This window comes from Protopterus annectens, chromosome 10.part0, assembly GCF_019279795.1.
Source record: "Protopterus annectens isolate FY-2018-M chromosome 10.part0, PAN1.0, whole genome shotgun sequence".
In the NCBI taxonomy this organism is placed as follows: Eukaryota; Metazoa; Chordata; order Ceratodontiformes; family Protopteridae; genus Protopterus; species Protopterus annectens.
Window position 1 is genome coordinate 481,314,449 of NC_056744.1, and position 22,987 is coordinate 481,337,435.

Genomic DNA, 22,987 nt, shown 5'->3' on the forward strand with positions numbered 1-22,987 from the left:
CTCGAGCATGACTTACACGATTACAAGGGGCTAGCATACAGTGTTTATTTTAAAAATAAGTGGTCTCGTGACCAGACAAATGACTTTAATAAAAACAATGGGCAGGAAGAGGTTTTGGAGGATGAGTTTTTAGCCCAGGGCCCACGAAGGAGTGAAAGGTTGGCACAAAAATCCAACCAACAACAAAATCAGATGGAGCAGGGTTTTCAGTATGGCCAGGGGAGACAGGGGAACAGACAACACACTCCATATGCCAAGAAGTGGAACAGACCAAGGAGATAGAATGTATTAACAATGATAATTCTGAACCGAATAATATAGATGGTTTAGTTTGTAACACTGTGAAGAAAGGCAACTTTTCTATTTACAACTTCACTGACATTGCTTTAAATGATTTGCATTTTGAACTGTTTACCAAAGGGCTACATTTTGTGCCAACAAAATCCATTAATATTCCTAAAACTATATTGGATTTAAAATTGTTTACACGACGATTAAATTTGAACATTAATTTCAAAGGGAAAGAGACGTGTAATAGTAGGTTCCAACGAACAAGCACATGGAACCCACCCCTACACCCTGCCTTAAAAACATTTGAAGAAATGGTTAAAGTTGAGGTTAGGAGTATTCAAGCAAATAATGGGAGTGATAGCTCTAATAACTTATCAGATGAATCTTTTAAGTTGATTAAGCAATTTAATAGTGATGGCATCAGGGTAATGAAAACGGACAAGGGAGGGGGGGTAGTTCTTATGTATCAACATGATTATGAAGCCTCCCTCTATTCCTCACTACATGACATTGAGCAATATAGCAGTGTGTCAATTAATGAACGTAATGTTGCTTATGCTAAGATTAGATACATGCTAGAAGATCATTTATATCAAGGTGCAATTAATGAGCAACTGTTTAATTATTTGTTAGTACAGAAGCCATTAACTCCCATTATTTTTGGGATTCCCAAAGTCCACAAAGGATTGTACCCCTTGCAGTTCAGACCAATTGTAGCTGGGGCTAAGGGTATCACAGAACCATTAGGAAAATTTGTGGATATCACATTAAAAAAATTTGTGGCATCTCTTCAATCCCTTTGTAAGGACTCATGGGAGTTTCTAAGGAGTATCAAGAAAGAGTTTTTGTTGAGACACATTATTTAGTGACAATTGACGTTGTAGAATTGTTTCCAAGTATATCACACGACATAGGATTTGCATGGTTTAATGACATGTTGGCAAGTTATTCAGGTTTGAATGCTAACATTATAGGACTTTTGGTTGAATTTATGGAAACAATTCTTATTAATAATTTCATCTTTTTTAATGGTGAACTGTTTCGACAAAAATGAGGGGTGGCAATGGGCGCCCCCTGTGCCTCAACGTACGCCAATATTGTGTTAGCGTATTGGGAGTTAAAGCACATATTTAACAGTGATTGGACTAGATGCTTAGTACACTATCAACGCTACCTGGGTGACATTTGTATCTTATGGAAGGGAAATTTAGAGGAGCTGGAACAATTTATTTGTTATATTAACTCCAGCACAGAATTTCTTAAATTTACAAGCAGCATTAGTAAAGATAATTTGCACTACTTAGATGTCAATCTGTATAAAAACTTGGAGTAGGGGTGTTTTCAGTCCAGTATATATAGAAAGAAAAGTTACTCCAACATGTTCCTCCATTTTGACAGTTGCCATCCACTGTTTCAAAAGAAAGGGATTATTAAGGGACAACTTATCAGAGCCTCTAGAATGTGTAGTGAAGAGAACACCTTTAGAGATGAGGTTGCCTTTTTGAAAGTATTATTCATAGAAAGAGGCTACCCTACACAATTGTTCGACTCGGTAGTGTTAGAAGTTACGACCAATAGGATGGACAAGTACTTCCCTTTATTAGGTGAGGAATGTAGACAGGATGCAGTGGTAGTAGAGAACAAAAACAAAGAACAGAGCAGTGCATTTATTCACACAAATAGCAGTGAAAGTGCAGTGGTAGAAAACATTGTTGAAAAGTACTGGCCAATTTTGACCATGAATGATGAACTTAAACAAGTTCTTGGGTGTAAACCACAGTTCATCAGGAGAAGGAACATGAATTTAAAAGACTTATTTGAGACAAATTTGGTAACCAATGGGTACAATGGACAATCCTTGTTAGGTACATTTAAGTGTAAGTCTTGCAAACAGTGTCCTTACATTATTAACACCAAAGTCTTTTTACTTGAAACCAAGAAGGATGTATATTAGATCACCAGGTTATTTTAATTGTAAAACAAAGGGAGTAATATACCTTGGGTTTTGCCAGCATTGCCTTAGTTTTTATGTTGGCAAAACCGAAAGGACACTGGCTAAAAGAATTTATGAGCATCTTTATGAAGTCAGTAAACAAAAGGAATCAAATGTATTTTTCAAGCACTCCTTGGTTTGCAAACATATGGACCTTAGGTTTATAGTACTGGAGCAGGTCAAGTGCAACCCAAGAGGAAGGGATTGGGAAACATCCCTTGAATATAAAGAACTACTTTGGCAGTTAAAATTAGATGCCGTAAGACCCCCTGGCCTCAATGACGCCATAAGTGTAAGTAGTATACTTAAACTTAGAAGGGCAAAGTTATAATAGTTACAGCAGTTACACACTTTATAAATTCCAGCCCATTTAAAGTCTTATAAAAACTTTAAAGTTGCTTAGTTTTTAGTTTTTACATAACAATAGTGGTAGTGCAGGACAAATAATTCTAATTTTTTGAATTACAGTAAAAATCTGCTGGGTTGCTGTAACTACAATAGGAATGAGAAATTATAATATGCACAAATATTTTATGGTCCATTGTATGGCATTAACTTGCAGTATGAACAAGCATATTAATACAGCTGACATAGCCTCCGTTTTTAAATTATGCTTTTTATCAAATGTTTTTTATGAAATGTGTGTAACATCTATTTAAAAAGGGCAAAACCTGCAATGAAAGAGGTAATAATGTTTTTAATTGATTGATTGAATGATTGATTACATTATTGTTTGGCAAGGTTTTGTATAAAAAGACCCATTCAAATACTTAATAACTTGTCTTGATAAAGCCTGGGAGAGCCTGGGTGAAAGCGTTTGGTTTTATTTGACTTTATTTGATTTTTTACTTGTGTCGGTATCAGTTTACTTGTAATTAAAATCACAGTCAATACTAAGTTCGCAGTTCGTGGACTTTATTTCTAGTTACCAGTTTCTTTTACATTAGCCAATCAACTAATGCAGGGCAACTTTGGAAGGTAGAAAAAAACTGAGGAATCAGGAAAAAAACTTTTGCAATTGGGAGACAACATGTGAGATACTTCTAGATGCCACCAGGAGTCTAGAACTTAACCCAGGACTATGAAAGTAAAATCTGAGACTGCTAATCACTGCACCTCTATGCTTTTCACACTGGAGAAGTAGTCTGTTCAGATTATTGAGAAGTCATTTCCATCAGTCGAGTCTGTCTATGTTATCAATATGAAAATCTTTTCCTGTGCCTTTAACAAAGTCTTATTGAAAGATTTTAGGGCTTTATGAACATCCGGCAGATTCAGAAGAGTGACTTGGTATAAACTCTGCAGATTGGCCAAGGAGATATTCTCAGAAAAATGTGAGGCATATTGTCATTTAGCAATGATGAATCACAGGTTTATACTAGGCTAATGACCACAAGGGTCTTTATAAGCCCAGCTGTGCAACCCAACCCAGTTTTGTCCTCAGGTTTCTTGGATGCCTGTATGGCGGGGTATATTAGTAAAGAGGTAGCTAAAAGTTACATGGGGGTATGTTAGTTTGGGATTAATTTACTTACTGTCATACTCTGTCTATCAATGGAGTAACTAGTTAGAGTGTCTATCAGAGACACCAGGGCCAGACCAGGGGTGAATCTGTGATTTCACATCCATTTATCAACGTTTTATTTGAACAGGGTCAGGGATGAACTATGGTTCACATGGATGGGGAGCTTATTTCACAGTCCAGGGATCCTTTGAAACACATATTGGGTCAGGTTCTTGGATATAGTGTTTCTGGAGCTGTTTATTTTGCAGATGTGCAAGAGATCCATCAGAGCAGGCTCTGAGGACACCTTATATGTCCAGCATAGATCGCCTCTAAATAACCTCTAGGAGACTGAGTACAGAGATAGGGGATTAAAGCTATCTATGTAGGACAGACTATTCATACCCTGCATTCTCCTGGTGGGGACCTTTGAGGGTGTTCCAAATGTTGTAAGGGCGTGGTTAGGTACATGCCAACGAGAGCATTGTACTCAATGATGGGCTGAGTAGAGTGGTACTTTAACTTCCCTGGATCTGGATGCCATACCCTTGCTTATGAGTTCGGAAACACAGAATAATGTTCTTACTATCTTGGCTAACGTGCTGGTCAAAGGCCAGGTTACTGCCTACATATGTTTCCAGATCCTTAATTACAGGGTCGACCCTTAAGGGGTTTTTATGATGGAGTAATTAGCTAGAGTGGGTGATTTCCCAAAGGGCATGATAATACATTTCTTCACATTGAGTTTTTATCCGTGGCTTTGGCACCAGTCATTTGTTTGTGTTAGACCCTCTTATTTGATGCCAGTGTCATGGGGGGAATCTATAATAGTTCACAATTTATAGTCATCTATGAGCTTGGTAAGCTAGAGGCCTTTGACATTAGCCTTGACTTCCGAGACATAGTAGTCAAACAGTAGCAGGTCCAACATGGAGCCCTTGGGTACTGTGCTGATGACTGGTCTTCTGGTGGAGTTTGTCTCAACAATCCTGACTTCTTGGGTTCTATCTGTGAGCCAGCCAGCAATCCAGTGACTTTAGCTGGAATTTATACCTAACACCCGAGTGGGGTATTGTATTCAATGCTTTGGTCAGGTCAAACTAGGTGGTATACACCATTTTCTCCTCTCCCTTGGTGACTCTGTCAAAAAAAACTACCAGGTTGAGTAGGTGAGATCTTCCCCTAAAAAAGACAAACTGGGATGGATTTAGTGTCAGTAGATTGCCAATTTCTTTGTTGATCATTCCATGATAATTCTTTCCATGGCCTTGCATATTAGACTTTTCAGACTGATAGGTCTGTAGCTCCTGGAGTGAGTTGATGGTCCACCCTTATAAAGACGGATAACCATTGTAGTGCTCCATTCACCTGGCATGTAACCTGTTTTGAGGCTGTAGTTGAAGAGTGTCTCACGTCCTGCTAGGTCATGTTTTATGCTATTTAGGAGACAAACAGGGATATTATCAAGGTCCACTGAAGTAGTGTTTTTCTGCTTTAGCACCACCAGGACATGCTCCCTGTTAATAGTTGAGGAGAATATGCTAAAAGAGATTTCAAAGTGGGTATTGGGGGGGAGTGGGGGTGACATTAGAGCTAAATTTATCAGCTAGTAGATTCTCTATGTCACCCTGGTCAGTGAAGGTTGTGCCATTTACGACCAGTTCTGCACACTGTTGAGTGTTACCATTAAGGTTACTGACATAGCTGAAGAAGGCCTTATGATTGCCCTTAACCTGTGAGGCTACCTTGACCTCATAATTGGCCTTGTTGGACTTTATTTGACTTCTTAGTTTTTTATTTAGTTAAATCAGAAAGTTCTTGTCTGTGTGAGAGTTGCTCTTTCTGATTTTGGTCATGACTTTTTTTTTTGTTCTATACCATGTTAAGGTAAGGATTCTACCAGTAGAATTTGATTTTGGTGTTAGATTTGGGGACAGCTCTTGTAGGTACAGCAACCTCAATGCAGCCATTTACATGTTGTACAGGGTTTCTGTACAGTCAGCTGTGATCTCATGATTTGGAGGAGCCGTGAATTTTGACAAACCATTGTTTAACAGGATATAATCTGCTTTAGAATAGCTTCTAAGTGGTACAGGCTTAGTTGGGTTTTCTGGGTTAATTTTTATTTCAGCAAAAACAACTTAGGTTCATAGGTGTTTGCTAGGCTAACAACCACAAGGGCCTTTTTAAGCCTAGCCATGTATCCCAAATCTCTGACAAGTTATGATACCCTTGGTAAGTGCAAGCAGGGCTTTGGGAGATGAACCATTTACAGGTTACCTGTGTCAATTAGAGACATAGGTGCCAAACCAGGGATGAATTTTTGTTTTCCCATCCAATTGTCCAAGTTGCACTTGAATTGGGTTAGGGAGGAACTCACATGGATGAGGAGCCTGTTCCACAGACGCGGTAATCTCTGAGATACATACCTATCTCTCCAGCAGGACCTATTTATATCACAGGCAAGGTTTAAGTCTTTAGAGTGAGTAATTCTGGTGCTGTTTGTTTTGTGGATATGTGGAGTGGGGTCTGACAATGCCCTGTATGCCAGGCATAGATCTCCCCTCAAAAGACTGTAGGAGACAGAATACAGGGATAAGTTCTTGAGGCGGTCTGCATAGGACATTTTACTTACGCCCTGTATTCTTTTACTGAGGAACCTCTGAGGACATTCTAATTGTTGGATATGCCTGGTTAGGTACATACCAAAGGGGGCATTGTACTCAATGACAGGTCTGATGAATGCCAAATACAGTGGAACTATGAATTCCTTAAACTTAGATGCCATAACTTTGTTTATAAGTTGTACAATATAGAATGATTTCCTCACCACTGTAGACAGATAATTGGGGTTTTAGACCCCAGTACAGCACAAACACAGCCCTGTTATCCTTCACTAGCAGTATATATCACCTTATGAACAAAGGACAACTAGTCTTTGCAATTTTCCTAAACATGTCAAAAGCTTTTGACACCATTTCCCGGCAACTTCCACTCGACAAACTTGCTGCCCTAAATCTCAGTCCAGAATCCCTGACATGGTTTCACAGTTATATATCAAACCACCAACAAGCTACAAAATAGGATAACAACCTCTCCCCACTACTCCCAGTATCAACAGATGTACCCCAAGGTTCTATACTTGACCCCCTGCTATTTATCATATTAGCTAACAACCTTAATACAGCAACACAACTTGCCTCAATCATACAATACGCAGATGATACTTCTCTCATCTCTCAGCCACCTCCCCACAACAACTACAGGGAAAGATGCAAAAAGCATTCCTGGAAACTGAAATTTTCCTATCAAACCACCAACTCATCCTAAATCCATATAAGACCAAACTAATAATTTTTACCAACAGAACTACCAAGCAGAGCTCCCTGTCCCTTTCTTTTCATTCTGCAAATGGTACAAAAATTGATTCCACAAACCAGGCCAACCTCCTAGGCATTACAATAGATGACCATCTCAGTTTCAATACTCATATTTCATTTACCATAAAAAAAAGTCTACGCAAAACTCGGAGCACTCTACAGAGCCAAACGTTACCTAACACCCCAAGCCAGGCTAGCCACAGCTAAATCTCAGCTTCTCTCTACACTTCTGTATTGCTCACACATCTTCACCAACTTATGCAAGACTTATCTTCACAATTTAGAAACTTGCTATAACAAAATTGCTAAGTTTGCCACCAATCTACCCCATAAAGCCTACCATTGTTCTGCTCTTCTTCAACTCAACTGGTTAGAACTCCCAAACCTGTTAAGACTAAACCAACTTACCCTCACCCATAAAATCATATACTACCCAGATAGCTGCCCCGCAATAGCTAACCTAGTCCAACTACAAGTAAACAGCAGATCCCTTAGATCTTCCGATAGACCTCTGCTCAAAACAACACAATCACAAAACAACCACTGTGACTCCCTCTACTCAAACAAAATAGTGAAGTCCTGGAATAACCTACCCTTAAGCTTACAAAGCACTACCTGCTGTTCTTCTTTTAAAACAAAAGAATATCTAAAAAACAAGTGGCTCTGTCACTGTAATGCCCTTGGTTAACTTCTCTCTCCTGCTATGTCCTCAACAACACCCATCTATTTTCTCTTTACAGCTGGTTGTATTTCTGTTTTTTCTTAAATGCTATAGTTCATCTCCTCCCAACATTTTTTTTTTCTGATTTGATATTACTTTCAGTACTACTTATTTCTCTTATCTACATTTCTCTTAAACTCTACATATGCTTAAAGCTCTTCTTTTCACAGTGCTCACTGTTTCTGTCTCAATTTTCACCTATTTAATAATGAGTTCTACGGTATACGTTTCAATTTTTATTACTATAATGTAGTATTTTTCTCTTCCTATTTTTTTCTTTTTCATAATGTTTATAATGTACTGTAATCATTTTTATTATCATTTATGTGCTCTATATTTGTTACTATTTGTTATTTCTAAATGTTTTGTGGAGCTTTTCTCCCCGTAATAATTTTTATTATTATCTATGTACTCTATATTTGCTACTTGCTATTTGTTATTTGTAGTTGTTTTGTGGAGCTTTTCTCTCCTGTAATAATTTTTATTATCATCTATGTACTCTATATTTGCTACTTGCCATTTGTTATTTGTAATCTGTTTTGTGGAGCTTTACTCCCCGAGTCTCCACTGAAAATGGGCTATTAGCCCAGTCAGACACTACCCTGTAAACAAATGTAAAATAAATAAAATAAAATAAAATAAAAATGACGGTCAAAGGCTAGATTGCTATCTATGTGTGTCCCTAAGTCCCTGACTAGTGAGTCAGCTCTAAGGGGTGTGTTGTCAATATGATAGTTACCAGGGATGGATGACTTCCCAAAGGATATTATTAGACATTTCTTGTCATTTAGTTTTTGTCCATGGCTCTGACACCAGTTGTTTTTCTGTGTCAGCCCCTCCTGGAGAACATTTGTGTCAGCATGAGATTCAGTGTCTGCTCCTAATTTGCAATCATCTGAAAATTTAGTCAGCCAAAGACCACTGACATCAGCCTTGACTTCTGAGAAGTAAATTCCAAAAAGCAGCAGTCCAAGGACTGATCCCTGAGGGACTCCACTTGTGACTGGCCTCTTTGTAGAGGTGGACTCCCCAATTCTAACTTCCTGGGTCCTGTTTGTGAGCCAGTTGGCTATCCACCAGGCGACATACGTGTTTGTACCTAACATCTTCAGTTTGTCAACAATGCCTAAGTGGGATATTGTGTCAAATGCCTTGACCAGGTCAAGGTAGACAGTGTGAACAATTTTGCCCTCATCCATTGCTTTGGTGACCTTCTCAAAGAAGTCCATCAGGTTTAGTAGACATGATCTGCCCTTGACAAAACCAAACTGGGTTGGGTCCAGTGTCTGGAGGTTTACTATATCTCTGTTGATCATCTCCATGATAATTCTTTCCATGGCTTTACATATAAGACCAGTGAGACTTATGGGTCTGTGGTTTCCAGGGTCTGTAGATGGCTCACTTTTGTGCAGAGGGATGACTGTTGCCTTTCTCCATTCATGAGGCATGAAACCTGTTTGGAAGCTACAGTTAAATAGTGATTCTAGAGGTCCTGATAGGTCATGTTTCGTGCTGTTTAGTAGGCATCCTGGAATATTGTCTGGGCCCATTGATGCAGCGTTCTTAGTCTTAGAGAGAGTATTAAGGACCTGTTCTCTAGTGATAATAGGGGGAGTTACATTTGATGATATTTCCAGAGGGAAGGTCGATGGGGGAGAGAGGGGTAAAGTTGGAGCTGAATTTTTCATCCAGTAGGTTTGCTTTATCTTCTGGCTCAGTACAGGTAGCTCCATTTACAATAAGCTCTGCACATAATTGTGTATTGCCTTTGAGGTTGCAGACATAGCTAAAGAATACTTTGTGGTTGTCCTTGGCCTTTGTAGTTTGACCTAACTAATGAGGACATGACACGGGGGAGGGTGCAATGCTCAGAGGGTGACCTGTAGCTGGACATGGTAAGAAACCTTGTCTGTGGAGACTTGGATGTGAATGACCTCCAGGACATCATCTTGCTAATGTAGATCAAGACACCTCCACCTTTAGCCTCATCTGTGCTGCTGTTGACCTAAATGTGTGGATGGTACTGTAGCCTTGCATTACCTGAGTACTTCCTGCAGCTTTAAACCAAGTCTCAATAACAACACAGATGTTCACATTCTTCAGAGTGAGGAGAGCTTGTAGATTGTTGAGTTTCTTTTTTGGGCTCCTAGCATTGAGTTGAAACACCTTAAGGTTGCTTTGAGTTGTTTTTTTTTTTTTTTTTTTTTTTGCTGTGTTGGTAGTTTTGTGATTTTGACATTGCTTAAAAAGGCTCTAAGGGGTGGATAAAGTTTTAGCGAATATCCAAAAGCCTGGGGAGACAGATGCAGACCACCCTTAGTAAAGCAATATGGTCTGTTAACCATGTCCTCTCATGCTGATAGATATTGGATCCCTCTGGAGTGACACCAGAAGCTAAGTCAATTATTAAAAATCAGTCATTTTCTGCTCAGACTGTGGCATCATCCTTGTTGAAGGTAGAATGCTGCTCACTACAAGTCATGTACCTGTCTGTGACACATATTCAGAGAGATCTGCAATGCCTCTTTTCATATAGTCCATTGATATACACCTCAGGTCATTTACACCCACGTGGACTATGACAGAATCTTATTGGTACCTGTGATGCAGTGACTTGAGTGCATGCATGATATTGTGGATCTTAGCCCCAGAAAGGCAACTAACCATTATCTTTTCCTTGTCCAGCCTGGTGAGAAGGGCATCTGTGTGTCATACAATAGAATGCTCTATGACAAGAGTACTAGGTAAAGTGTTTGCTAATCTTATGGGCTTTGTTCTTGCAGGATCGTTAGGTGTAGGCTTATGTTTGGTGTTAGGTTTTGCTTTTGGTGTGTGCTTTAGTGATTGCTGAGGATAGTTGTTTCCATTTGATGATTTAGGAGGAATTTGAGGTTTCGGAAGATTTCAGTGCCTCAACTTAAGAAGGTCTATATGTTTTGTTAGTGGTATGTTTGATTGATATAGTTTGTGCATTCTTGACAACCTTGTTTGTAAGCGAAGTTTTTGTCTCCAAGTAAGTTATGCGTGTACATATCTTGTATACTGTGCTAATTTCTTTAAGGATTAAAAGATTGTCTGAGTAAATTAGATGATTGCTACATTGTCCCAGGATGCCCATATCTACCAACTTGGCCACAGAGACATTTGGAAATTGCACATCCATGTTATTAGGAGCTATATTAGGGTTGGACTGTTATGGTTTAGGCACATTGTTTTTCATGGGTCACCTGAGTGGTAGCTAGGGTTAAGGCTAGATGTCAGATAGTACCATGATCTGGTATTAATGCTGTTCAACATTCTAACTAGCTGCCCTAAGCTTAGCTTCATCCTAAGCCTTTTTGTGTAACAGGTTAAAGTCCTAAATACTAGCTTTACAGGTACATTTTGCAAACTGTTTGCTACTATACAGGGTACTGCTAACTGCCTCTGCCAGTGAGCATTACCGCACAAATGCGCTTAATTTATAGCAGACTGAAAAATGCTGGAAACTAGTTCTTGTGCCCTCTGGCCAATAAACGACTGCACTTTGAGCTCCCTGAAATGCTTCCCAACTCAGAGCGACCAGGTAAACATCTTCTGCCACAAGATGGATGATCCTGGAATTTTTTAATGCAAAAGCACAGAAAAACTATCTCTCAATTGCATATTAACATCAAACAGCTAATTCCTTAAAAAGCCCTCTGGCTGATGAAACAATTTCACTTTAAGCCTCCCTGTGTGCTTTCCAATGGAAGTGCTGCTTTTAAGAGTTGTTGATGAGCTGTAAGGTATGGTGATAGATGGAAACTGGATCAATGACTACAAAGACATTGTATATTCTTTCAGGCATTCATTCATTCATTGGGTATATAATTAATAGTTAAGGAATAGATAGATCTCCTCCAGACAGACAAAACAAAAGTGAGAGCTTCATTTGTGCAGTGACCGTCTCAAGGTCAGTCATTTTAGTGCTGATTCCACTCAGGTCCCTACATTTAAATGTGACTAATTTCTTACAAGTAGGACTCCATACTTCCCTTACTGAATCTGAATGGCTGTAGACACTTGTGATGACTTCATTTTCAGTACATCTAGAGGCTATCTCCATTAGAAACCATTCCCAGATGTTATAGGCCCTCTCCTTGAATGGATTGCCTAGAGCCATTTCTGGAGAAGAATGGCACTAGTTTCCCTAATGGTGGCTTTAGTAATCCATGAAAATGCATTTCCAAATGTTTTGTGAAATATCAGTCCAGGGAGATGAATTCATGCCTCATCAGTCTGTGTACTATTGTACTTTGTAATTTCGAAAAAGGGATTTTTCTGCTAAGGGAAGGATAAAGCTGCTGAAATATTTGTATATATAGTGAATATGTAATATAGCTGTTGCCATTTTAGGGCAGTTATATATAGTAATGCTATTTTAATACTGTGTATTTCCCACAATGCACTGCATTTATAAGCTAGAGTCAGTTGATGCAAGATGCCTGAACTGTTAGCATCATTTCTGTTGAGCTGCCATGTTATTCTGAATAAAAGTTAATTATATGACTAAGATGATGGTGCATTCTTAAATTTCTAAGGCTATCCACAAACATTACTGTATAAACAAAAGTATACATACTGATAGTGAGCCAGTTCAGATTTTTGTCCCGATGGCCTTACTTGTTTGTTATTTTCAAATGTAACACATGGATTTGCATGTGTCAGTCATTATGATCCAACAGACTGATGTGTTCGGTCTTCTTCAGAACAAAAGCTAGTTCTTGCAGTGGGACGCCCTTTCCTTTGTAGTAGTGAATCAGCTTTTTTTGTGATGGTCTCTTTGATTTGTTACCAAAAATGTATTACTTACACAGGTTGCTAGTGAACAGATGTAGGTCATTCATAATAAGACGGTTCCTCTGAACATGAAAGCAGCAAGATGACTGTTTAAACCAACACCGTGATTAAATTTTAAGCTTCATTTCTATTTTTTTTTTTTTTTTTTGCACAAAATAAGTTCCTGTGCCCTCTATTTCATTTATTCCAGCCCCTGGTCATGGCACCTTTCCCACCATCAAAATCAAACAGTCCATCTGACACCTAAGAAGCAAGCTGTTTCATTTAATCTTTTCTGTAGTCACCTTCTGAGAACCATCTGGCTCCTTGGATGAATTATTTTCTTTACTGATTCACTCAGCCCATTTTGCTTTGAAGTATTCATGTAAGTGATTCATCCAATGGACCCCTGGTATAAGCCTGTACTGGTGATACACTATGAATTAGTATACTCTTTCTCCTGCACACCTGCTGGACTAATTTTTGAAAGCTGAAGAAACATATCACATTGAAAATGTTTCTTTTTTCACTTACTTGGTTGTAAAGTTTTAGATCAAAGAATGGATCACAATATGAAGAAATGGCAATACTTTTGAACAAAGAGAAATCTGCAACCTGTTTTGGCACTGCAGTGAAAATAAAATTGGTACTATCAGGTGGCCTGGCCAAAGACAGTGACCAGAGCAGTATAAAGTTTGCCATAAGTACTCACACAACAACAGAGATGAGTTGCTTGTGACTATAATAAATGATAGACAACTGTGTTAACAGTGGCCTGCAGCAGCTCTATTCTGGACTTTATCCAACCATCCAACCCTGTTAAGGGACGAGAGGGCTTATGTAGTCTCATCAGAGAGGGTGGAAGAGTGGTCATTATGCTGTACTGCTTGCTATCTGTAGTTTCACTCTTCCACCCTCTCTGATGAGAGGGTGGAAGAGTGGTCATTATGCTGTACTGCTTGCTATCTGTAGTTTCACTCTTAGTAATATCTGGCAACTGTCACTTTTTGATTTATAAGCTAATAACAGTCTAGTAAGCATGCACCTAGCAATCATTCACTATTGTTATTAAATTTACAGGGACTCACAAACTTCCTCTCATATGCTTCACTGCATATGTGTTGTTAGTGGTAGTTTCCATAGCACAGAAATTAAGTGGTTTGTACTCCTGATGGACATGGAGACCTCCTCTATATAATATGAATAACACACTTTGTTGCCTCATCACCTCTGGAACTATAAACATACTTGTCTGAAGTATGAGCAAAGGTTGGTGGAGAATGCATTGTGATACAATATTTTCTTTTAACAAGTTTGGCATGAAAAGCATCAGTTGAGGAGGGCAGACAAAAAGGCATGGCACACACAGGGATTATAATGCCAGGTGAGACCTGGCCCTGTCCATGTGTTCCTTTGTAGTTATTCACTAGGTAATATTTTCTATCAGCAACATTGGCATCCAGCGTCATGTATGGCCAGCTGGGTTTGAAAAGTTCAGTTGCTTAAGCAATTCTTCCATGTGTGGGTGAGGCGGTTTATTATTTGTTCCATAGTATGAATGATGCTAAATAGAGACCATATGGAAACACTAAAGGGGAAAGGGAATAGTTTTGCATAAACAAGGGGGAGGGTAATTGTTTGGTCACTCTAGTGTTAAAAAATGCAATTAACCTCTTGTCTGTAGAGGTGCTTGCCCCCTGTGCAATATACAAGTTAAAACAGAAGTCCTCAGTATGCATACATAAGTGCTACATCCATGATATAAGCTGTTGAATATGCATACATAAGTGCTACATTCATGATATAAGCAGTTGAGAAGTGTGTGGCATGTCATCAACTGAAACCGAATCAAAATTAGTAAATCCTAAAAGGTGTTTTATAAACTCTCTTCATTCCAGATCTGGATCGGCAGAACATTTGAGTTCTTAAAGAGTGTAAAACATAAAATGCATTATATATGAGTGGATGTGGCAGAGAATATACATTTTATTGCAACATGTCAGAAAAATGAAATTGAAAATTGTTATGACAGTAGCTGAAGCCACACAGCAGTTAGAAAAGGTATAAACATAGACAGGACTAAATAAATGCTGTCCCAGCAACTTCATTTTTATGAAGCAGTAGCACGTGGACAGGACTAAATAAATGCTGTCCCAGCAACTTCATTTTTCTGAAGCAGTAGCAATCAGAGTGTTAAAGATTTCTTTTTCTTCTTTCTGGATGTGGGATGGACGACATTTATGGCTCACGATGTTAGAGGCCCCTTCCCACTTGCCGGCTGCACACAGTGGTTGCATTATTTCCAAAAGGGCTGGTACTCCAATGTGAACTTTTACTTGAAGAGAAGGAGAGATCAGCTTTGGGCTTTGCACACAAGGATTTGCTTGCTTTGGAGGAAAAAAAAAGAAGCATGGGGTTTGTTTATTTATATCTTCTAGGAGTTTTCAGCCTTCGATTTCTGAAGGTAGGTTTTGTACATTCAATCTAGCACGTTTACAGAAAGGAAAAAGAGCAGGGTTTGTGATTTGTTTCTAAAAGCACAATCATACTGTACTGTTTTTCACCATTAGTAGTTTCTTGAGGCTATGAAATCTGTATGCAGTTTAACAAACTGGAACTGTTCTTAATTACTGGAGCAGCCTAAAAGCAATAAAAGTTGGTAACTTATATTTTGTTCGTGAAGTTTTGTGTCATCTTGCTATGAAATGAAGTCATAGAATGCTGAGTCAGTTTTCTGTTTTTTATTTTTTTTTTTTTTCTTATTTCTTTGCTAAATAATTAGTGTGTTATTCACAGTTTTATATGCCAAAAAATATTATTACTTTTTTAGAAATCATAGAATTTTAATTTTAGTGTCATACTCTGCCTGAAATATAACACATAAAATAAGACCAACTTCCAGACTCTATAAATAACACCAGAAGTAAGTAAGCAGCATTGCCATTATAAAGAAATGTGACAAATGCTAAAAAATAATTTCTTTCTGAAATGGAATATTGGCTTGCTGTGCCACAATCTGTTTTCATTTAAGTACAAACAAAAGTGCTAAGAAGGTTCCTAAAGAAAGACTAATGCAAATGAGGTAAGTTAAAGTGAAGTGGGTGACAGTAATAAAGTAGAGCTGAATAAATGAGGTAGTAAAATCAGAAAATTCAGACAGAAAAAAATAGTGGAAGAAACTCAGTGAAAGGTAAAAAAAGAGGTCAGTATACTAAAAATTAGTTAGAAAACAATGCTAAATGTGAAAACAAGACTGAGTATCCAATAATAAATGCACGTAATACTTGACTCTGTCTTTTTCAGCGAAACCAGTTCTACATTTGGGATATTTCTTCCTGAATACCTTACATGAAAATTTAAATTCTATACACTTCAGACAGGTAACATGCACTGACCTGCTTCCCTGCCACCTGATATCTTAGCCTTTCTCAACTGTATTTTCTCGCTTCCATATCTTAAAACAAATGTTATAGGAGCATATAATAAACATTTTTTCTCTTCAGGTTCACCCAGATAAATACATTGACCTGGAAGTCCCTACCAAAGCCAAACAAAATGGGAGGTTTAACAGAAAGCCAGCCTGGTGGTCCACATTAATAAATGTGCAATAAAAGAAATAAAAAAAAAACTAAACGAGATAGAAAAAAAAATAAGATCAAGGTTAGCATAAAAACCTATTGAAGGAAATATGAAGACATTCCACAAACTTATACAGTACTAGCATTAGAAACTAAAAACAATTGCAAACTATCTGTATTTACATTAGGAAACTAAGGAATAGCATCTAACATTGCTTAGAGCATGTCCAGAATGGTATTACCTACTCAAATCCAGTAGAGATAGCCAACATACTAGCTAACAAATTCAGTGCAAATTTCACCCAGGAAACAACTATGCTCACATATTCCACAGCATATCAAACCTGTCATCAGAACCAAAGAACACTTGCTAAAGGTAATTTCCAAAACAAACAATGCATCATCCATGGGGCCTGATAATACATTGGTTGTCTTATAAGCAGTACAAAACACAATGTGGTGAACCTGCTCCCATTCAACCTGAGAGCAGCCACTGGTGTTGTCCTCGATGTCTGATGCACAGCTGCCGTGAAGCCACTTCATAAGGGTGGAACCGCTACTGATTCTGGAAACTGTAGACCCATTAGCCTGACTTACTTCATCTGAAAAGCTATGAAATGTATCAGAACTGGCCTAATTAATCATGATATCCAAAATCTTTTAGGGCTTGACCCCTAGCAGGTCAGCTTTGCTAAGGGTAGATCATGTTTAATTAGCCAACTTTTTTGAGAGAGTAAAACAAGTTGTAAAAAGTGGGCATGCTGTCCATACAGCATACCTTTACCAAGCTAATTCTTTTGACACCATGCCACATGTTAACATAATTAACAAGATGAATAAGATCCAAACTGACCCATTTGTACACAGGTGGATAACAAATTGGTTGAAGGATAGATCCCATATAGTGAGGGTTGTAGGGGCCCCTGGAGTAAATATGAAGATTATCAGTGGTGTTTCCAGGGGTCCTTGGTTGGATCCCCTACTATTCATCATCTACTTTACAGATCTCTAAATTACAAACAGAGATCTCTGGCTAATCAAGCTTGTGGACAACTGCAAACAAGTCTCCCTCTGATCTGCATGATATGCAGAAGCTCTAAATGGAATTCACACATGCCAACAACTGGTGCTCAAAATGATTGTTAAAACTAGATGCCAAAAAAAAAAAGTGCAACATCATTGCATTTGGTAAATGATGCCATTCATCCATCCTATAGTATAAACAGCACCCCACTTGAAAATCCAAGTGTGATAAGAGACCTTGGAACGTGGACAGATAATTCCCTTGCCTTTGATGATCATGTTGTAACAGTGTTTATGAAATCTTTTTACCTGGTGCAGCCAATTGCAAAAAGTAATTCATTTAGGTCCAAGGAAGTCCTTACTGCTATAAATTCCACACCGATGAGACATATTATCAAACACGATGCCCCTTTTGGGATGTATCTTAGTAGGCATACCAAACTCACTGGTAAGACCACAGAGTTTCTGAAAAAGATCACAGGCTTATAAAACAAGAGCTATCTGGAGAGGCTGGAAATACTGTCCCATTATTTAGTGTCCTACAGACGACTTAGAGGTGATGTGTGACTTGTCTTTCATGCCATTAGGGATCTAGTAGCCCAAGATCTCTTATATCTTCACAAATCAAACATTCCTACTAACACTAGAACCAGACATCTAAACCTGCTCCAGCAAATAAACAAAACACAGTGAAAAGACATTTGTCATACAGTACTTATCCCTTCTTTGGAACAAACGTCCACTCCAGATTAAGCAATATGACATACTATCTTCATTCAAAATGGAATTAGACAACTGGATTGTTATCCACAAATGCAGTCCTGGTATGACTGGTTGGCTACTCCTTGAAAAAGAGAGTAAGGTCTAAGGGAGGTACTGGAAAAGCATAAATGGCCACAGTGCCAGTTGCCTTGTATTTTCTATGATCCTAATAAGTTGTCATTACAAGAACATATTAAAGGCAGTTTTTTTTTTTTATTTTGTTTTACCCCACCTGCTAACCTAGTCAGCTGGCTCCCACTTTCAGTAGGGGACAAGAGACAGTCAACAGGGGCCATCATTAATCCAGATGATTTTTTTTCCTGTATTGTAAGCCCTACCTTTGTGCACATGCTGAAAGTGTTCAAGCAGTTCATGTGAAATGGGCCACTGCACTGTAGGTAAATGCTTCTATGTATTTATAGTCAAAAGGCTCTACCCCCCATAGGCAGCACCAGCCACCATGTGATCCTTATTGTCCACTAAGAACTTCTACCATGGTACATTTGCCCGGGCACATGTCTCCCCTTCCATCCCGCCAATGAGAGGAGAGCTGGATTAGCTGTATCATTCCTCTCCTCCCCAACACCAGTTCCAGCAGATGTTGAAGATGGTAATCAAGCTTAGGTCACCTGGGTCATAATCAGGACTTTATCCCCTGTTTGCCAACAGAGCCGGCACAATGCTGACAACCTTCAAAGCATTTATAATGCTTGTTGAAGCATAAGACAAATGTCTTCTCTATAATCAATATAATTTGCAGACTGCTTAAACGAAACTGATAGCAATGACAGTGCAACTCAGTAACACAAAATAAATCATCTGCTGCAGTAACGTCTTAAGCATAAACATCACTGCCCCCTTTTATGGTTTGCTGTATGTTTAAATGCATTGTCTATACAAGTCTGTATCCTAAAGTATATTCAGAACTGCCTGCAAAATGTATTGTCCTCTATTTTTTACTAAACCATCATACACACAGAACTAAACTACAATGTTGTAGACTCTGTACTCCTATTTTAGTTATTCAAATAAAGTAAAGCTGCTACCCTTGTATAGTAGCACACCAGTCAGCACTGATGCCTCATGGAGCTTGATTCTCCAGTTTGGCTCTTAAAGGGGTACTTTCTGTAAAGAGTTTGCACATTCTCCTGTTGAGTTTCATCAGGAAATCTGACTTCCATCAACATCCCAAAGACATACGATAGGTGAATTGCTGATCCTTCAAATTGCCTGTACCTTTGCATGTCATCTGTGCATTTCCTGTGATAGACTGGCATCCTATCCAGAACTGATTTCTTTCTATGAACCTAAGTAGTGGTTCAAAGGTAACTAGTAGGCATGTGATATAGGAGAAAATTGAGAAGCCTAACCAAATTTTCCAATTCCAACAGAGCACTCTCTGGTTAAATGACTTGCTCAGTCATAAAGCAGGTAAATGGAGGATGAGGAAATCAAACCTTGGACTGTAGAAAGGAGCTCATTAACAGCTCATAACCTTAATTGTCTGTGCCAACTGCCACAGAGTGAGAAAACCTCTGACTACCCACAATGAAGGAAGGAAGGAAAGAAAGAAGGAATGCATAACTAACTAACGAACTAACTAACTAAAAAGGAAAGATAGATGAATAAATGCCAAGCAGTAAATATTTCAAGGACTGGAAAAGTGATAGAATAAAGCAACTTGGTTTTCAGGTCATGAGTAACAGGAAAGTGGTAAAGGGATTAAAACACAGAGGTAAGCAGAAATAGTAGGGAACTGGAGTGCTTGTTCAGAGAAATCAGTATTTTTATAAATGACTTCCATACCAACCTTAAACATGGAACTGTTGTACAATACGCAGACGATTCAACAATCATTTGCTCTACTATATCAACAACAGAACTTTTACAGATGAACCAGAATGCCTTTACCACCACCGAAAGCTGAATGGCTAATAATCATCTAGCTCAAAACCCAAACAAAACTAAATTGTTATTATTCACCCCCAAGAAAACACCTTTCTGTCAACAAAACAGATTTCACCATTCATTCCCAAACCAAGTCTACCATAGAGGTTGTCGCCCACATTAAGTTGCTAGGAGTTATCCTCGATGAAAACATGGCATTTGACCTAAACATCCACAATAACATAAAAAAAAAAACTATAAGCTAGGTACCCTCTACCAACAAAAATACTACCTTAACTGCTCTACTAAGCAAACTCTCACCTTAATCTTTCTCATTCCTTCACTGCTCTATGGTGCTCCTCTCCTGACCAATATCCACTCCACCCTAAAAACTAAGCTTGAATCATGTTACAACAAGGTAGCCAAGTTTGCAACCAACTCAAAACACTCTTCCCATCATTACATTGCCTTAAAATCACTTAACTGGCTAGAACTTCCACATCAACTAACCTACCTACAGCTCATCACAGCTCACAAAATCATTTACAAACCCTCAGACTTCCCTGCCCTCTCTTCTATCTTAACCCACTACCACCCAAATAGATTACTTAGATCTGAAAATCAACTTCTTCTGCAAGTAGACAAACATAAACTTCCTGTTGGCAAAATGCTTTATTCCTTATCTATTGCCAAGCTTTAGAACTCTCCCCCATTAGCTATCAGAACCTCAAGTAGAATCTCTTCCTTCAAAAAATCTTTGTGGTATCACCTCTCTACCTTATGGCAATGCACATGTATCTACTCTCATTCATTCAAAACCTGACTGCCTATACTCTAAATTTGTCCTTACTGTAATTTACACCCTTACCCCTGCAAACATTCTTTTTCACTAGCCAAAACAAACAATTTATCATTTGCTCTACTACCCACCTTCACCCTTCTGTCTATCCACACCTTTTTCTCCACTCTGTTGCCTATAACCCCAAAACACCTTCAACATACTGCTAAGATATTGTTTTCTTCAGTGTATTACCCTTGAGTACAATAATTTAATCACTTGACTAGTCTGTGACTCTTACCACTAAAAATCTGTACATATGCATTTGCACACTTTCAACTTTTGTATATTACTGTCTGTTTTGTGAATATTGCTTGTATATCCTCATTGTTTTATATTGTGTGTATTATTTTTACATTTTATGCACTGTTATATTGTGGAGCTTTCCTCCCCAGGCCTCCATTGAAAATAGGTTATTTTGGCCCAGTGGACTTCCCTGGTAAACAAATGTCAATAAATAATTGAATAAATAAATTATTTCTACATGGATGTATTTGCAGTGTTGAAGGAGTTGCTGTTATGCTATTTCCTGTAGCCGTGCCACTGTCTAAGGCTTGCTCACCCACTGCTGTCATGTTTAGCTCTTTCACAGCAAGCCGCAGAATTAATGTACATTAAGCTATGTGGCATGTCGATTTTGCTTCATTCTCCTTAAAATATGGTAACGTAAAAAATTGCAAGTGCTTGCCATAGTCCAAGTCAGATGCATTCATGATCCTGAAAGACACTGCTTGGCAGTTGTATCCTCCCATATGTGGTAGCCCCAGCCATGAGAATAGCAAAGCTGTGCTATGGTGACATCTAGGGTGCTCAGGCACTTGTATGTGTGGTCTTAAAGGCAAAATAACTGCACCAAGCATAACCTGGTCCTTTCTATGAACAAGGCCATTAGTCCTAGGAAGGCAAGAGCAATGCTTTTTGTAACTTCATTCTGAAATTACTTGGTTTACATAAATGTAATAAGCAATTCAAAAATAAATGGATAAAATTATAGGGCTGAAAAGAAAAAATAAATAAATACAAACTCTCATAGTATCTTTGTCAGCACCCTATTCTTTGTAGCCCAGATTCAGTGTTTGCTGTACTTGTTTCCACAAAGCCACAGAGCTTCCATTATTCTTTGTCAGCATGCATCTGTCTGTTAAGACATAATGCAGTGAACAGCTAAGATCCTGAATTTCAGTTATCATCCTTTGCAACGAGCCAAGAAAACTGTTCAGACATCTTTAAGCACTCAAAGATGTCCTTGCTAGAGATTAAAAACATATGTGCCCACAGTGAATAAACATACTTAATAAACATCCTTGCAGCAATTTTCTTCCACCATAACAAAAAAGGAATAAAGTTTTTGCAAGGAGGTGTATTTGTTTATTATAATTGCTAAAGTTACTAGTGAAGTTTGAATTATGATCCAAGCAACTTGCTTTCAGTTCCTCCCTTCCTGCACAGCCTGATAAGGATTATAAGGATTCTATCTGCAATAGTTTATGTTCTCAATGAATGCCATCAAAACATAGTTAATGTCTTGCAAAAGAATAGCTCATTACTATGTTGCACTAAATTGTCCGGTACCATTTTGTAAACACTTGAAGTTGTCATGGCTTTATGTAAAATTTTGTCTTCCCATGATTCTTTGTGTCAGCTGTTGGTTTGTCAGACATAACCTTTTCATACTATCTGCCTGCCACTTGCCTACTGTTTCTGAGATAAATGTAGTTTGCACAGCAGAATTATTTGCCCATGTATGTCTGCATGGAGGGGGAGAGTTTAAATATATGTGCCTGAGTGAGTGGTGTGAAGGTTAGGACGTGATGCAGAGTGGGGGAGTGGCTAGAGAGGTTTTATATAGTCAGGTCAGGGAATGCGACTGGCCTGTTTGATGCAAGCTCTCCCTCACCTCGTTATTTATTAGTACATTATGTTGCTTCTAGAGTTTTGGGGGTGGGGAGAATTGGTAGGGTCTGTGTTTTGAACCAATCTTGTCTTCCCTTTTTTGGCTGACAGAATATTATTAGGGGTTTGAAGTGAGCAGTATTGTGCTAGTCCAAGCTAGTTTTGAGTAATTACAGTGAGCGGTAGGTTTAACACTGTTAACACTGCTTGTATGGAGGGGGGGGGGTTGTCTGGTGAGCATTTCCTACACTGGCTGGGAGCTGTTATTCTCTAACTAATTGAGTTTGTAATACTGTTGATGTTAACTTCGAAGGGCT

General features: G+C 38.5%; 1 protein-coding gene across 2 annotated transcripts in view; it reads left to right on the forward strand.

The window, feature by feature from the left end:
* Positions 1–22,987, forward strand: part of DDR2 (discoidin domain receptor tyrosine kinase 2) — a 1,067,915-nt gene that overhangs the window by 452,838 nt on the left and 592,090 nt on the right. The window contains exon 1 of one of the 2 annotated variants that reach the window (XM_044085380.1): positions 14,969–15,153. The exons of the other annotated variant lie outside the window; for it this stretch is intronic. The gene's annotated coding sequence lies outside the window, so the exon portion shown is untranslated. Of the gene's footprint in view, positions 1–14,968; positions 15,154–22,987 lie in introns of those variants that run through there. 2 annotated transcript variants of the gene reach the window in all.